Genomic DNA, 18573 nt, shown 5'->3' with positions numbered 1-18573 from the left:
GCATCGCCAACTCCTGGACAGTCTGTGGTGCAACGTGGCGTTGGTGGATGGAGCGAGACATGATGTCCCAGATGTGCTCAATTGGATTCAGGTCTGGGGAACGGGCGCCATCCATAGCATCAATGCCTTCCTCTTGCAGGAACTGCTGACACTCCAGCCACATGAGGTCTAGCATTGTCTTGCATTAGGAGGAACCCAGGGCCAACCGCACCAGCATATGGTCTCACAAGGGGTCTGAGGATCTCATCTCGGTACCTAATGGCAGTCAGGCTACCTCTGGCTGTGCGGCCCCCAAAGAAATGCCACCCCACACCATGACTGACCCACCGCCAAACCGGTCATGCTGGAGGATGTTGCAGGCAGCAGAACGTTCTCCACGGCGTCTCCAGACTCTTTCACGTGCTCAGTGTGAACCTGCTTTCATCTGTGAAGAGCACAGGGCCAGTGGCGAATTTGCCAATCTTGGTTCTCTGGCAAATGTCAAACGTCCTGCACGGGGTTGGGCTGTAAGCACAACCCCCACCTGTGGACGTCGGGCCCTCATACCACCCTCATGGAGTCTGTTTCTGACCGTTTGAGCAGACACATGCACATTTGTGGCCTGCTGGAGGTCATTTTGCAGGGCTCTTGCAGTGCTCATCCTTGCACAAAGCGGAGGTAGCGGTCCTGCTGCTGGGTTGTTGCCCTCCTACGGCTCCTCCACGTCTCCTGATGTACTGGCCTGTCTCCTGGTAGCGCCTCCATGCTCTGGACACTACGCTGACAGACACAGCAAACCTTTTTGCCACAGCTCGCATTGATGTTGCCATCCTGGATGAGCTGCACTACCTGAGCCACTTGTGTGGGTTGTAGACTCCGTCTCATGCTACTACTAGAGTGAAAGCACCGCCAGCATTCAAAAGTGACCAAAACATCAGCCAGGAAGCATAGGAACTGAGAAGTGGTCTGTGGTCACCACCTGCAGAACACCTCCTTTATTGGGTGTCTTGCTAATTGCCTATAATTTCCACCTTTGTCTATTCCATTTGCACAACAGCATGTGAAATTTATGCAATCAGTGTTGCTTCCTAAGTGACAGTTTTCAGCCTGTAGTGTGGTTTTCCACTTTAATTTTGAGTGTGACTCCAAATCCAGACCTCCATGGGTTGATAAATTTGATTTCCATTGATAATTTTTGTGTGATTTTGTTGTCAGAACATTCAACTATGTAAAGAAAAAAGTATTTAATAAGAATATTTCATTCATTCAGATCTAGGATGTGTTATTTTAGTGTTCCCTTTATTTTTTTGAGCAGTGTATATATTTTTTTTGTAATTTCCAGATGTTCAAAACTTGCACACTTATATGTCTTATGGGGAGATTAATATAATCCAAATGTATATTAATCTCCCCAAAGGTATTAAAATAAACTGGTCATTGCTGTTCATCATGAAGGTAGCAGTTATGAGAGGGGGGTGTCCAATCGTATCCACAGAGATCAATGTGGACTTAGGCTTTTGTTCTTGCCAACCAGTACACACACACACACCTGACTCAATTAATCATCGACTTCAATCAAGACCTGATTAGTAGAACGGTGTTGGTCTGTTGCTTGGTCAGAACACAACCCTGTACCCACACTGGCGCTCTGTGGATAAGAAGCCATGCAACAAAGACCATAACTTTAAATGAATTATCTGGAAGGTGATTCACATTTGCTGTACTGCTTTTCTTCTTAACTAGTTCAACTTGTCTTCCTAAATCCTATCAACTGTGTATTAAAAGTACCGGTGCTAGATCAACAACAAAAAATCACCTGGATGAATGAATGACAACAATATGACGATGCCCCCACCCAAAAGTGCAAGAGTAGCTGCCCAATAGTCATCTCTTGTCCCTCACTTGTTTGCATTTTTGTCCCTCACTTGTAGGTCTTCTGTCCCTCTAACCTGATCATATTCTTCCCACTGCATCGACTACCTGTCCACCCAGTCTTGGATAGAGTACAGAGGTTTCACATTTTTCATAATTGTTTCTAATCTTGGTAAAGATACAGTATTTAAGCTCATGTTCATTGAAATATTAGGGATATCATACACTATCGACATGTTTCAATGCAAACCGGGCTTAATAGGAGTGATTTTATGGTGACAAATACAGAATAGCAGTCTACTCATAAAATATTTGGAAACCAATGGTTTAGGGTATAAATATACACTATAGACTACAATATTATGCAAAGTTAGTATTGAAAAATATGTATTTTGTCATTTACATTCTGTATGGAGGGAGTGCTTTTTGTGCTCCTGTACCTTTATGCGCACCTGAGAGATGTCAAATTTACAAAATGGCATTATGTATAACAATGCAATGTTCAAAATGATAAAAAAAAAAAAAAAAGTAGCTGTGAATGCCTGATATGTTGTTGTAGTTCACCAGGTTATGTTGCTACTGTGTGATATGCAGGTATGAAAAACCCATATTTTCAATTGGCAGGAAGTAGTAATATATGCTCATGAAATATGCTATCATGAGAATTTACAGTATCAGCACATGAATCTCTTAATTTTACCAAGTATGATCACACATCTGAGAAAGTATAAAAATATCTGTAATGTGTATCTGAGGGTCTTAAGTTTTTATTTAATTTTTTTCATCTTTGAAATTGGCCATTAGTGGGAACTTAACCAATGATCAGTAACTTAATAATAAAACTTCTGATTGGCTTATTATAATAACACCAGTTATGGATATAATAACCAGATGAATAAATTGAAACATTAAACAGCAGATTTTTGTTCCTATATTTTAGTTTTTTTAAATCCAAAAATGGAAATGGGCTTAACCCTTGTGTGGTGTTTGGGTCTGTGGGACATATATCCAATTATTACTAAAAGAAAAATGATACAATTGAAAAAATAATTAATCTGAGACACATTGGCCTTGGCTCATCTTCTGTGAAGAACATTCAAAATAACACATTTTCATTGAGTGCACACTGTGCACCTCCCTACACATTTATATTACATATGTGGTGTTCAGGTCCAATCGATCCGACGGTAATAAAAATGTATGTGTGTGTGTGTAGGTGAAAACAAGTAAAAAATTAAACAAAAAGGTTTGCCTTCACGGTCTTCCTCCTCCCTGTGCCGGCTGTTTCAACATAGCACCAATAACCTGCCTGTCTCCCGCTTTTCTCACACTCTTTAACCTTTGTAGTGTGTGAAACTACACAATGTCTTGCGGGAACCTGCACAATGTTATTACAACATATTATTTTGATATATTGTAAAAAAAACAAATWAAAAAAAACAGTATATTCCCACTCTACCCCAGCCAGGTGCAAATTGAGGGAGGGACAACAAATAAATAGCTTAGCATGTGTGGCTCCTTACCACAATCAATCGGTATGAAAAAAAAAAAAAAAAGATCTACCTTTTTTAGAAATAAATTCAGCAGAGAGAGAAGCTGGTGTGGAAGGAGCGTCTTCCACTTTGGAAGATGAAGAATTCTCCAAATATGAGGATCGTGTGTCTGTCAATTCAGAGTCTGAAAGTGAGTTGGAAGAAGAGGATGAGAGTGACCCTCAGCCAGGACCAGCCCATCAGCAGCCAGCCCCAGGACCAGCTTATCAACAGCCTGAAGGATTGTGAAATGTAATGGTCTTCTTGCTGAAGGAATGAGCCACCCTGCATGGCTACCAATGGGATAKGGATACAACCAGGGCCAACGCGGATGGCGGTTACTCATGTGCAGGACATAGTCTTCTTTTGAACTGTTCATCCCAGACACCATCCCAAAAATCATTCTGCACTGCTCTAATTTGGAGGGAATGTGTGTTTTTGGAGAGCTATGGGCCAAATTCATTTACATGCATACTTTGGGGTTCTTATCCTTGCTGGTGTTCAAATCCAGTGGGGAATCCACAGAATCCCTGTGGGATGCAGAAACTGGCAGAGAACATTTCAGTGCAACAATGTCTCTGGAAAACCTCCACATTTATTTCCAGGATTATACGCTTAGATAACCGAGACACCAGACCAGCTCGGCGGCAGAGAGACCAGCTAGCTGCAATCAGGTCAGTGTGGTTAGTCGGCCTTCCCCTTTTTTACAACCCTGGGCCCAACGTTACTGTTGATGAGCAGCTTATGCTATTTAGTGGCTGGTGCCCCTTCAGGCAGTACGTACTGTCTAAACCCACAAAATATGGAATCAAGATCTGGGCTGCCTGTGATGCTGCTTCATATGCGTGGAACTTGCAAGTGTATACGGGGAAGCGAGATGGAGGAGCCCCTGAGAAGAACCAAAGGATGCAGGTTGTCCTGGATGTGACACAGGGACTCCGTGGCCACAACATRACATGGAATAACTTTTATTTAATTTTTTTTTTTTTTTACTTAGCACAAGCTGGGACAGGAGCTCCTCAAGAGGAAGCTGGCGATGGTAGGAACAGTACGAAAAAACAAGCCAGAGCTCCCACCTCAGCTGTTAAATACATGGAACAGGCTTATCAATTCCTCTAAGTTTGTGTTCACGGCCGACACGTCCTACGTGCCAAAGAAAGGCAGAAATGTGGTACTCGTGAGTACTCTGCATAGTGATGGGAGAATCTGTGGCCAGGAACATAACAAAAAACTGAAATCATAATGGATTATAATGCCACAAAAGGAGCGGTGGATAATTTAGACAAGTGAGACTGGTGACTGGCTACAACTGCAAAAGAAGGAAAACCCTGCACTGGCCACTTGTGATATTCTTCAACATCTTGAACATCTCGGCATACAACACGTTTGTCATCTGGAAGGTGTTGAACCCAGATTGGAACAGAGGGAAGCTCCGGAGGAAACGTCTCTTTCTCGAAGCTGGGTAAGGCATTTGGTAAGACCTCAAATCCAAAGGAGGCAACATATCCCAAGGACCCCAGCTTCTGCAGCCATCGTGAGGAGGATTCAGGATGAGGATGCCCCATCCACCCGACCCACAGAACCAACAACTCCAATACCAGAAGTAAGTGTGAGTGATGTTGCGTGTGTGTCTGACTCTCCTACCCTGGTGTGTGTGTGAGAGTAAAATTCCTGAACTAAGTGTTCATTATTCTAGTTTGCAGCCGGTAGCAACAAGAAGAAGCGCTGTGACGTGTGTGGACCCAAGAAGGACAGGAAGACACAATACACATGCGTCAAGTGCAAGAAATACATTTGCAACACACACAGTAAAATTCTGTCCCTTGGCCTTAATTTCTGTTCAATGGGACTTTTTTTWAAATCATTTCCATAAAATACTATATGTACAGTTTGTCCTTCCAATTTGTTCATTTCAACGCAATAAACATCAATAGTGATAAACCTTGTTTCATTTATATTTGTTCATGATAACATGATTTATTCCACCAATGTTTTTTCAAACATCGCTTTTATTGATAAATGTGATCTAGCAGAGGTAAATGGCAAATGGGAACCATGTATGCTGTCTATATTGCTTGTAATTTAAGTTAAGTATTCTTACGTAAATTGTTATGGCTGTATTGTTTTAAAAACCCAATAATGTTGTGGGTCCGTCAGACCTGCGAACATTGGGTGAATAACAAAAACATGAACACCACAAGGGTTAATAGGTATGCTTACCCTAACTCTCAACCAATTTAGTAATTGTTCAATAATCTACCGATCTAAAATGAAGGGAATTTCTTAAATTAGGTTATTTTGAGTGGCTGAAGTGAAGATGAATGTGTTCCTAATCATAAATCTCATGTTGCCTGTAGGGCTATTACTGCCATATTAGGCACCTTTTTGTTCAACAGGCTAATATGTTACGCTTGGCACCTTTTTTTTGCCAAACATGAAGATTTGGCAGTGGACAAAGCTCAGATCTTAATCTGTTCCCCTTCCTAAACCAAGTTGATAATCTCAATGTTCTTGTTGAGTCCACCCCTATTAGCTGAGGAGAACTTAATGTATAGTTTCCTCAACCCCCTCACCAACTTGACGTCTCGGTGCTGTACAGACAATGTGGCGTTTCCCAAGGTCATATGTCGCTGCCAGTGTTTAATAGAGATGCATAGCCTGATGATTCTCTTTTGAAGGGCTCATCTGCCATGTCTTGTCTTGAGGTTAGGTGCACTCCCCTACACTTTCCATCACCTGTTTGTTTTTGTAATGCAGTACAGTAATAAAATCCAAACCTTCCTGTCAAGTGATTTTTTTAAATTTATTTTTATGTAGGCCCTACTCCCATTGGTCAGGTGATGTAACAACATACTGGTCGGTGGCTCAGTGCACATGACAAGCAGAGCTAAACTCTTCAGACATTTCAGAACATGGTTCTGCTAACCTACAACATTCCAATGTCATGTGGGCTGTTCCAGCTTATAGCTGATTCCATAGAAAAAAATCTAAATCAAAGGGGCTTATTCAGCTAGAATGTAAGTTTTACTTTGCCAAATATTGGTTGAAAGCAATCTCACCGTAACTATCGGAGCACCATAATACCGTTACGCTGCATTATGTTAATATAATGCTAACTTTGATCTGTCCACACATCCTACTTACTGTGTTTATGTAATTATTTCCCCACTTAAGTGAATGTCAAGTACATACTCTTGTTTTAAAGGCTGGTCTGTTAACTGTTGCGGTTTCACTACAGCCTTTCCTTGCTCATGGTCCTTTTTATTTTGATGAATGGAATTGCATGTCAGGATGTTATGAGAACATTTGTGGGCCACATCTCATATGTTGGTGGACCTCTCTCTTTTGCCCACGCCAGTCCTGGAGTTTGCACTGCTGACCCCATGAGTATGTTAAACATTAACTAACACCACTCACCTCTTTGGCATCACTACTGAACCGGTACAGAGAGAGACATTACTGCACCTGAGGGGTTGAAAGAATAAGAGAGCCACCAAAAGGAGTGTTAGGCAGAGGAGAATACTCTTTTTCTCACAGACCTTGGGGGATTTTGTCTGGAAACTGTATTTTCTAATTCAGAGGAAATGGATCCACAGACCCCTCTGAGTCGCTCAGGTCAGTGCTCTTGTGTTTTACCTAGTTTGACGAAGTCTGACTTATCAATTCTATGTTTATAGTCATTTAAGGATTTCTTTCTAGTAATGTAAGGTATTCTAGCTTTTTATTTTAGGAGGTGAACACTTTTCGAGCAGGTTCTTTGGGAGCTTATCTTTGTGCATTGGACTATTAAATTAGCCTGTGTTCAATGCCCGGCCAATGAATGTGTGAACACAAGCTGTCGACAGAAAAAGACCACACGGTGAGCACTGAGCACTCATTGACAGCTCCACTCGGTGAATGCTTAGTGAGCCCATCTAATACTTGAATGTGAGTACCTAGCCTCTTGGGTTTTAATGGGCAAGTTTTTTTTAAATGTGACTCTTCAGGGAAAAGTGATGGTGGCCATAGTAAAATCTAGCCTAGTCGGACATTAGCTATAAGTGTGTCAGTTCAGTTCATTTTTCATGCACTGCAGCTGTCTGCTGGGCGTTTCATTGATGCTTTGGTTCTATACTGCAATTCTGTAATTGACAGAATTCCATTGATCTTTGCGTGACCTCTCAGCAGCTGAGTTGTCACTGGTGTTGAAATCTGATTTGAAGAGACCCCACGTGGTTTTCCAGCAGAGGGGGCATTGTTCCCCACAGGAGGATCACTTTACTACAACAGGCCTATATTGATGATGAGCAGCTATTTTGTTTACTAACAGTCTTAACATATGTTAACAAACAACGTCAAGGGGATTTGCAAGAACGGCAAAATATTAATATACTAGTCCCTTGTATTTTGCAGTTTTGGTAAATCTCTTTCAGGTGTTTTTGAAATTCCTTTCCTAACAAAATTGGCTACTTTACTAGTTCTGCTCTAAATGAGGAGTTCAGAAATGCTGTGTCATTTGTAGAGCCCAACCGATTTATGATATGCGGGTCGCTACAATATTATCGGCTGATTATTAGACTTTCACAGAAATATTTGTATCTGTCTTTATTCCACGGATAAAGCACAACTATTATTTACTTAGAATGAACAAATGTGCGTTTGCTGCTCAATGAACATCATTCAGCCCGTAAGTCCCAACGTGACTCAGTGGGCATGGTGGTTAGCTTGCCACAGCCAGCGACAGCGTATTTCAATAAGTAAATAAACAAAAGTACACTTCACCAAACAAGCAGCCCTGTCATCACATGCTCACTTGGTTAACATTAGCTGACTAACTAACCAGCAAGGTAGTTAGGCACTATCTAGCCAGCAAGGTAGTTAGCCAGGCTAGCTTGCAATTTGTGCTACTTATGTGCGAACACTAGACTGCTGCCAAAGTCAATGCTGACTCATCCTTCATACAATAATAACACTGTTACCATCTGGGCCTGTTATGTTAGTGTGCTTATTTAGATGGCGCAGATAAATCATTCAGCCCATGTGCATCATTAGTGATGAGAAAGTTAGCTAGCTAGCTAAATTAGAACTAAATTAAAACCAGTGTGGCAGGCAAGCATTTTACTGCATTAACGTTTTCAGTCATCAGTGCATGCCATTTGCAGTTGAAATATATAGCCAGTACATTTTGTATTGAATAACAGTGTAATTTATGGTTTCAGTAAGAATATTTTTTTGTAATGAACAGCTAGCCTGTGCTTGTCATAACACAGTACATTGTGATAACAAGCCAGAGAGGGGGAGAAAAGAGGTGATAGGAATCCCATTGGGCAATGAATGGAGGAACGTAAAACACCTCACACAGCACTTTCGATCAGTCGCGTTCATATTGTCATGCTGTGTTGCGTGGTTGCTGAGCTAATCGCCAGGCAATTGCGTCTCAGTCAGGGTGAGTCAAGAAACCTGCCTATTTTCCTCAAGTACGTAATGTCACAATTCCAGAACTCTGCGATATTACAGAGAACAAGTTAATTAACTCACATCTCTGAAAAATGTGTTGTTCTTCTTGTTGACAAAATTAATGCTAATGTTTTTTTTGAGCTAGTGCCCAATTGACTCCCATGCAGTCCTTGAAGGAGAGCTCTCCTTGTTCCAGAATTGCCAGAATGCACTGCACGATGCATGGGAAACGTACACAATGGCTGTTAATACAATGGAGTTTCCCATCTCTCGAAAGTATCTCCGAACAAGCGTAAATTGTTTATTTACATGACCTTTGACTGTTGTAAAGCACCAGTAAATCTACTCAATGCAAAGTGGTGGCATTATGAACCGCATGTTACAGGATTTCACTGCATAGTTTGATCTTGTGAAAAGTGAAGTTTCAGGTTTACTTTTGACCAAGTTCAATTAATTCAGTCCTTGTTTATTAGTGTGCTTGTGGTTCATCAGCACAAACACTTCTACATTCTTATCTACCCCCATAGATATGTATAACTTAAAGATGTGTCTAAGAAGGTAAACTGAAGAAGTGTTTTGTATTTACTTTCATATTTATAGAGGATAAAGTTGCTTTTTGGTGGTTATCATGTAAACCACAAAATGTTCTTTAAATAATGTAATTGTAATGTTAAGAAAACAATTTAAATTCTGTGAATCATTTGGAGCACAATTTTGAAAAATATTTTAAAGTATTTTTTTCTTTCCACACTATCGGCAGATGTAATTGGTGATTTTTGCCCCCCTAAAATCAGTATCAGACCCATAAATCACATTTCTGTCGGGCTCTAGTCATTTGCCCTATTTGGTTTTTGCTTGTTATTTTACACATTAACAATATCCTGTTTCCCAGATGTTTAAAAGTACACTACTTGTCTTTGCATTACACAGGGCTGTAGTACATGCTTGTGCTCTTGTGCAGTTATTTGACTAGTTGTTTCCACAAGGTAGGAGGTTTTGCCACATCTAAACCTTTGACCAGGTATGTTATTAGTGCCCTGTGGGGAACATACAAGTCATCTCTCCTTTTACCTTAACGGTCTGCCCTCCATTCTCTCTAATTGTCAGTCAAAGCTGCCTGAGTAAGATGGCTGACATATCAGTCTTGAGTAACAAATGGCTTGCTGCTCTATAAGGAAGTTCATCTCCCTCCAGCTCATCACGCACTGTGATAACCTGTCAGCCCGATAGGCTATACCGTTGGACATGTCTCACGCTAGTTTAAATCCCAAAGGTTACGAGCCAGTCTGTTTTTGTTAACTGCTTTATGCACTTATCAGAGTTCAGGCAATCATTCCCACAGAGAGGGATTTCTTTGCTGTGGTAATCTGATTTTGTGTTTCTGTCTGTGTGCATCCTCTGACTGTTGTTGCGCCTCTGAACTTTGAACTACAGCCCTCTCTTGTTTAAGTCAAGGCAAATGGAGGATGGGCTGAAAACATATTTTAGAGAGGGGACGGGGTGGGAGGTTAGATTTTGTGTGGTCACAACTCTTCTAATTTGTGCTCACAAGATGACACACCTTGACCCCAGTCATAGATGCCATACTTCATCCTGTCCAGTTTCGGAGACCATAAGCACTACAGTTCTTTTTTTAAAGTTTGCTCTTAAATGTATCTATTAATGTAATGACAGTCTCTTACTGTTGAAGTAAATAAAAGATTTATCAAAGGGAAAGTTGGCTTAGTTACTAATAATACATAGCTAGTAGAATTCAGATATACATTCCACCATGGTTGCGAGAGAGGGGTGTGGACAGTCGGCATCGTAAAGCTCAGCACTGCTCAGCTCAGTTATGCTGCTATGCAAGTTTATGTTCCTGTTATTCATCCCTACGAGGCCTCGCCGAAGGGATTTGGGGCCCCCCATACCACTCTAAACCACAAGTTGTTTTTTTCTCTCTCCCTTTTCACTTTTGTCAGCCTGCCAACAACACGGCGGCCTATTCATTTCCAGCCAATGCCGAAAACAAGGTCCAAAGTTCAGAGTCGCTGCAGCAGTGTGGATCTGGGGAAAGGGATAATGTTGTTTATTTTATTTTATTATATTGCTTTGATGAGCAAGAGAATAATATTAGTTATCCAGTTTCGGATGCCCATATCCAGGGATACTTAGGGAAGTCTGGTGATTTCATTAGCATATTATCCGTTTCCAAAAGTTTTGAGAATGACACATATGAATTTCCACAAAGTTTGCTGCTTCAGATATTTTTGTCAGATGTTACTATGGAATACTGAAGTATAATTACAAGCATTTCATAAGTGTCAGGCTTTTATTGACAATTACATGAAGTTGATGCAAAGTGTCAATATTTGCAGTGTTGACCCTTCTTTTTTAAGACCTCTGCAATCCACCCTGGCATGCTGTCAATTAACTTCTGGGCCACATCCTGACTGATGGCAGCCTATTTTTGCATAATCAATGCTTGGAGTTCGTCAGAATTTGTGGGGTTTTGTTTGTCTACCCGCCTCTTGAGGATTGACCACAAGTTCTCAATGGGATTAAGGTCTGGGGAGTTTCCTAGCCATGGACCCAAAATATCAATGTTTTTTTCCCTGGGCCACTTAGTTATCACTGTTGCCTTATGGCAAGGTGCTCATCATGCTCGAAAAGGCATTGTTCGTCACCAAACTGTTCCTGGATGGTTGGGAGAAGTTGCTCTCGAAGGATGTGTTGGTACCATTCTTTATTCATGGCTGTGTTCTTAGGCAAAATTGTGAGTGAGCCCACTCCCTTGGCTGAGAAGCAACCCCACACATGAATGGTCTCAGGATGCTTTACTGTTGGCATGACACAGGACTGATGGTAGCGCTCACCTGCTCTTCTCCGGACAAACTTTTTCCCGGATGCCCCAAACAATCGGAAAGGGGATTCATCAGAGAAAATGACTTTACCCCAGTCCTCAGCAGTCCAATCCCTGTACCTTTTGCAGAATATCAGTCTGTCCCTGATGTTTTTCCTGGAGAGAAGTGGCTTCTTTGCTGCTCTTCTTGACACCAGGCCATCCTCCAAAAGTCTTCGCCTCACTGTGCGTGCAGATGCACTCACACCTGCCTGCTGCCATTCCTGAGCAATCTCTGTACTGGTGGTGCCCCGATCCCGCAGCTGAATCAACATTAGGAGACGGTCCTGGCGCTTGCTGGACTTTCTTGGGCGCCCTGAAGCCTTCTTCACAACAATTGAACTGCTCTCCTTGAAGTTCTTGATGATCCGATAAATGATTGATTTAGGTGCAATRTTACTGGCWGCAATATCCTTGCCTGTGAAGCCCTTTTTGTGCAAAGCAWTGATGACGYCACGTGTTTCCTTGCKGYTAACCATGGRTGACAGAGGAAGAACAATGATTCCAAGCACCACCCTCCTTTTGAAMCTTCCAGTCTGTTATTCGAACTCAATCAGCATGACAGAGTGATCTCCAGCCTTGTCCTCGTCAACACTCACACCTGTGTTAACGAGAGAATCACTGACATGATGTCAGCTGGTATTTTGTGGCAGGGCTGAAATGCAGTGAATGTTTTTTTGGGGGATTCAGTTCATTTGCATGGCAAAGAGGGACTTTGCAATTCATCTGATCACTCTTCATAACATTCTGGAGTATATGCAAATTGCCATCATACAAACTGAGGCAGCAGACTTTGTGAAAGTTGGTATTTGTGTCATTCTCAACTTTTGGCCACGACTGTACAGCTGGGCATGTGTTGAACCCTGCTTACGGTGCCCATCGTTAAACAATCATGTCTCTGCTGCAGAAGTGCCCAGGATTGATGACTTGGCCCGTATGCCACCATGTGTTTTTTAGCGTGTCACGTGTGTGCATCTCACCCAGGTCTTACCCTTGCCTGCTCCTTGTCTGCCCTCAGCTCACTAAGAATAGGAGGCCGCCCACCTGCTTTTTTTTGGGCCCTTTAGCTCAATTCTGCCCCTATGATTGTTGCTTCAATAACATGCACAACAAGTGAGGCCGCACGCAATGGTGCTGTGACCTGGTCTTTGTTTTTTTTGCGTGTAACTTTGGCCAATGAAACCGCACCTTATCAGAGCAATGCGTCCATGGGGGGGCGCGGTAGCTGTGTTAGCCAATCTGATCATTGTGTGTATTTTTTGGGTAAAGCCTGGGGAAGGCTTCGCCCCGTTGTTGGGTTTTATGTCTGTGACTAAATGCGACTCACATGGCCCCTTTCCTATGGCCCCCCATCTTAATGGTTTCTGGGTCGTTTGCTCTATGAGCAAGCGTCCGGTTAGATAACATCAGCGCTTTCTTCCCTCTTGTGTGATGTCCTGTTGCTGCACTGAGGTTGGTTGTTTCTCAGGTCTGGAGCGACAATAGGAACAACGTGTAGTGACCGGTGACTAAAATAATCATCCTGATTTAATAGTGTAATAGTTAGGTCCCTGAGTAGCAAACTCTATTGCACAGCAACGTAACCTTCAACCTAGCCCAGGGCTCTAGGCTGCGACCATTTAGTCGCATTTTTGCGACCCTTTGACATGGCTCTGCGAGTAAAATGTTTATTTGGTCGCATCAGTGCAGGCTTCAAATTCGCTGGTCACCTCACTGAAAACCACTTTTTTTTGCCACTTGTTGTTTTGGACAAGTAGGAAAGATATATTTCTTAACTTGTCCGAAAGCTGAAGTCTAAAACCATTTTTGCTGCATTGTATGACCCAAGGAACCACTTTACAAAATACAATGCTTTACTATCCTTTTTCCATAGAACCAGACAAATGTAGGTTACACTCTGCCTATTAGGCTTGAATATGCAAAATGGAGCCGTCTCAAAATACAACATTTCCCCTTTAAGGCTATCCTGGAGGATGGTTGGACACCCTTGGAAGCCTATAAAATATTGCAACATTACAATTTACAACCCAAATTTTTTTTCTTGATAAAATAATTCCTTCCAGGGTTTGAAATTAAGGGCGTCCCGTCGTCCCTGGGACGATTACAAAAAAAGATGGCTAAGACCAAAACACACTCTGGGACAGTTCTGGGATGACAGATCCAAAAATCATACAACCACTCCACATCAAAATATTATAAAGCAATGAGGCTGATGCAACAGATCAGGCCATTTAGCTTAAAATATTGACAGTTCTCAAAAGCTCACCACACGTGTGAGCGGTTTCATGTGATGAAGATATCTGTTAGAGGGGASATCTAAAGATGCATCAACTGGCATGGGTTACTAATATGATTAGGATTGTGCCTTTGGCTGCTGGACAATAAAGTAACATTGATTTGAAAAACTATAGAACATGAGAGAAATGCTGGTTTCAATGACATATTGTTTATAAAAAAAAAAATAGAAAATGCCCTCAACATGTCTATAGTTATATTTTGGCTAGGCTACTTTGAAACAAGGTAAGACATGCATCATAAAGTGACATAAAACCTCGATTTTAAACAATTACGTTTATGGTTAAAGTTTCAAAATGCTGATTTGCCTCTGCCCAGATTCCATGTGGGTGACGTGTGGTGCACAAGAGGCGCTGTCTTTCACTCTCCGGTCTTGTGACTATTTGATCTGAACGAACTGTGCCTCAAGCATGTCGACAGAATGAAGTCTTTTCGACGTTAATGTAAATTATCCTTCATTATATTTTGTCAAACATGACTGGCGTCTAGCCTATATTTATATAATTAAAAGTCTCATTAAAGTTTGGCTACATTTTCTGGCGCTTCATGTCTGTGTTTGTTTTGGACATGTAGCCATTCGGACAACTTAAATCCATGTTCTTGTCTTTTTGTAATTATTTTTTTTACTTGTCCCGGACAACCATTAATGTCGAGCATTTGGCGTCTAAAACCATGATTTGGTCAAACCGTACACCTAAATTAAAGTGCATTGATTCCTGCCATGGAAGTGCCTGCCCTGCCTCTGACTGCCTGCTGTGATGAGAGCTACTCACATTCCCTCTCCCTCCCCTGTGCAATGCATTTTGAGGAAAGAAATGCATTCTTCAAAATGCAATTGTGGGAAAAACTGTTAAAAATAAGTAATAAAATATGCTGTTAGTTGGAGAGAGGAGTGTCTTTTCTCAACTCAATATTGTGCGATTGACACAGTTTTAAAAACCAACGTTTCTGGCATGTCTTTGAGCTGTAGAGCGTGCAAATGTTTTTAGGATATTACTGCTAGATGAATCAACTACACAGCTAACTATCAGCACTATTTAAAGTTGCCGATCTAGCTAATGTGTTTTCAGTTTCCACTTCCTCAGGTCTTGAATTATCCCCAAATGGATTAGCCTATTAGCTAGTGCACAAAAACATTTAGGCAAATGGATCTCTATTGAGCAAAAAGAAAATCTCAATTCTGGAGTGCTATTTTGACAGAATATATCAAGAATAACCTAATTGTCAACCAAAAATGTATTAAAATCACTCGTTTAGGTTGGACATGTTTGCTTAAAAAAATCTATCATACCATCTCAGTAGTCGATTTTTCAACAAAAATTTGCGCTGAATGCATTTTATAAGGTGATTACTAATTTAATGGGCTGGTGCCACCAACTGAGAAAGTTAGTCTGGAGCCCTGACCTTTCTTTTCATTATCTTCTCAGTGTGAGACTCCAGGCAGGCGGTCGTTCACTGTCAGAGGTCTGTTGTGGAACATCAGATTTGTGATGGCAAGAACTCACAAAGAGAAGACTGGCACTGTACTAGTTGTTAGTGGATGGTGCGTGCCAAGAGACCAGAAGACAGATGCAGTCAAAGCAGGGTGGAGGATCCATGTTTTGTCTCCTGGCCTGCATAGATTAGATGAAACTAGCTTAATATTGTTGCTTTATTGCACTTGTTCCATTTGTTTACATAAGAGCCCCCATCCAGCGAAATAGCATACATTGCTGCACCACATGTGTTGATAGTTGGATGTTTACTGGGTCTTGTTGAGCATCTGCTCAAGGACTAAATGGCATTGACCTGACTGAGATTTGACTTCTTGCTCTATTCATTACACAGCACTGTTGGCGGGTGGATCATGTTTCGTAAGAAAGTGATTATCCCCATGTTGTGGAGAGAGCAGAGAATTGTTTTATGGGACAACCGGCACTATCCATGTCAAATTGAAAATTAAACCAAGCTACCAGCCAAGTTTAAAAAAAAATACAGCTTATGTTGAAATTGCACATACACTGACATTGACCCAGCACTATTAGGAAAGTTAGTCCTAGTTTCCATTCAGCTCTGTGTTTGGGGATTGATGGGGCTTTAAAAGCCTGTTTCAATGATTGGCACAATGATGGGGAAGCCCTGGCCCAATCCTAAATCAACCCTAAGCCCTACTCCCTATGCACTTGTGGAGATCTGAGTGGATTTGGCAGGTGTAAGAAATATGGTAATCGTTCCATCTTGCCCTCTGATAGGCTAGGGTGTAGGGGCCTGGGTTGATTTGGGATTGGTCCTCTATCTCATATGAGACAGGCAAGTGGCAACGCTGGAATAGTCTACCATTGGGGCAGCCTGGCTTTAAATTAGGCACCTCTGTCTCTATGCAATTCTTTGCCAGTCAGACCAACAACCTAATGATTGCTTCCAGGAATAGAGAGGGACTCGCTTCGCCAGTCTGCATTATGTTTTCAGCTTCCAGCTAAAGAAAAACAACTTGTTTTTCTGTTCTGGCCCTGTGGTGAGCTGTGGACGAAAGAACAAAATGCTCAAACCAACCAGTGCCTTTGTCAGCAGAGAAACAGATGACAGCTGTTCAATTATTCACATCTTGGCTAAACCTTGTTGATTTCTTTAGTACAACGATGAATTATGTTATGGTCTGATTTGATAGTGTGTCGCCCATGTTTATCAATCAACATCCTGCGTCTGCATTGAATCCCCATGCATATGTACACACACCCCCCTGTTACACATGGGTCATTACTTGCTAAATAAGAATTTTATTATTGCTGTTTTTCAGTCTTATGGTTCAGAATGTGCTAGTACTGTCTATTGAGAAATGGCATGTCCTTGTTTTCTATGTATAAGGGGGTTATTGGTGTCTGGCATTTTGWTGGGAATGCCTAAGCAGTAGGGTTGGGCGACCTATATGAAATTAGGTAAAATCTATTTTTGTGCGATATTCCTAATGSCTGTAATATTTTTTAAATGTTTTTATGAGCTTTTGTGCACTTGTTCTCGTGTTGTCTTTTTGGTCTCATCTCCTATGCTCTTTCTGTACTCTGTATACCTTCCCATTTACACCAGAGATCTGTATATATTAACGAGATGCTCATGTCTCTGCCTTGACAATGGGAGTCGTTGTCCAAAGGCGGGAAGGCAGGCAACAAGCTTAGGCCCAAAATAAGCCCATAGAAACACATTGGGTTTATTTTGGACAGATTATAGTGAGAGTGAAACCTCTCGCTTTGCTTCTTCCTCTATGGTTTACACACACACTAAGRCCCTGCCACTCAAAACAACAAAGATGAGCGATCACTTCTTCCTCTCTGACGAGCGGTTTCAACTATTTGAATTTGAGGTTTGGTCCAACAGAATTGGTCATATGGACACAAACGTTTTGAGAAATTATTTTACTGTAATAGAGAAGTTAACCTTTTCTATCGATAACCATTTTATGTCTCAACTCTTCAAATTGCGAGCAGAGCAGACACTACTAAAATGAGACTATCAGTGAACACTGATTCTGGAAAATAAATGCTCAGTTTGTCGCYTCCATCATTGTGGTACCACGTGCTGTTAGCAGATTTTTAGCTAAAGACTGTACTAGCTGTCTAGTCTGTGTTTTATAAATGTGCAACAATAAACACAATTATAAGGAATTGGCAACTCATTGTCATTCTGAGAAATAAGGTTAAAATCAAGTGGACAAGGTAACATGCTGTTCAGACAGTTAGGGAAGGACCAAAGGGTGTGTCCATAACAATTCTAAATTGGCTAAACTTGAAATATAAAGATTATCTGGCTACTCACTAGCAGGTGGTCTTGTGCTTGAGAGGTTGTTTTATATACTGAGCTGAAATAAAAGATCCCAGACATTTTCCACAAAAAAAGCGTATTTCTCTAAAATATTGTGCACATATTTGTTTACATCCCTGTTAGTGAGCATTTCTATGTTGCCAAGATAATCCATCCACCTGACAGGTGTGGCATACCAAGCAGCTGATCATTACACAGGTGCAACTTGTGCTGGGGACAATAGAAGGCCACTAAAAATGTTCAGTTTAGTCACATAACACAATGCCACAAATGTCTCAAGTTGYGGGAGTGTGCAATTGGCATGCTGACTGCAGGAATGTCTACTAGAGCTGTTGCCACATCATTTAATGTTAATTTGTCTACCATAAGCCGCCTCCAATGTTGTTTTAGAGAATTTGGCACTATGTCCAACCGGCCTCACAACCGCACTGTAACCACGCCAGCCCAGGACCTCCACTTCTGGCTTCTTCACCTGCGGTATCGTCTGAGGCCAGCCACCCGGACAGCTGATGAAACGGTGGGTTTGTACAACTGAAGAATTACTGTACAAACTGTCAAAAAACGTCTGCGTGCTCTTCATCCTCACCAGGGTCTTGACCTGACTGCAGTTCGGTGTCGTAATCTACGTCAGTAGGCAAATGCTCACCTTTGATGGCCACTGGCATGCTGAAGAGGTGTGTTCTTCACGGATGATTCCCGTTTTCAACTGTACTGGGCATACGGTGGTGTATGGGTGAGGGGTTTGCTGATGTCAATGTTGTGAACAGAGTGCCCAATGGTGGG

General features: G+C 41.7%; 1 protein-coding gene across 5 annotated transcripts in view; it reads left to right on the top strand.

Moving 5' to 3' along the window:
* Positions 1–18573, top strand: part of LOC111966563 (vitamin D3 receptor A) — an 88997-nt gene that overhangs the window by 35536 nt on the left and 34888 nt on the right. The window contains exon 3 of one of the 5 annotated variants that reach the window (XM_070444517.1): positions 18181–18307. The exons of 3 other annotated variants lie outside the window; for them this stretch is intronic. The gene's annotated coding sequence lies outside the window, so the exon portion shown is untranslated. Of the gene's footprint in view, positions 1–18180; positions 18308–18442; positions 18465–18573 lie in introns of those variants that run through there. One more of the 5 variants, XM_070444518.1, reaches the window with a different exon arrangement.

Source organism: Salvelinus sp. IW2-2015, linkage group LG7 (genome assembly GCF_002910315.2).
Source record: "Salvelinus sp. IW2-2015 linkage group LG7, ASM291031v2, whole genome shotgun sequence".
NCBI lineage: Eukaryota > Metazoa > Chordata > Actinopteri > Salmoniformes > Salmonidae > Salvelinus > Salvelinus sp. IW2-2015.
Note: the sequence above shows the minus strand (reverse complement) of the source record. Positions and strands in the feature narration are given on the sequence as shown.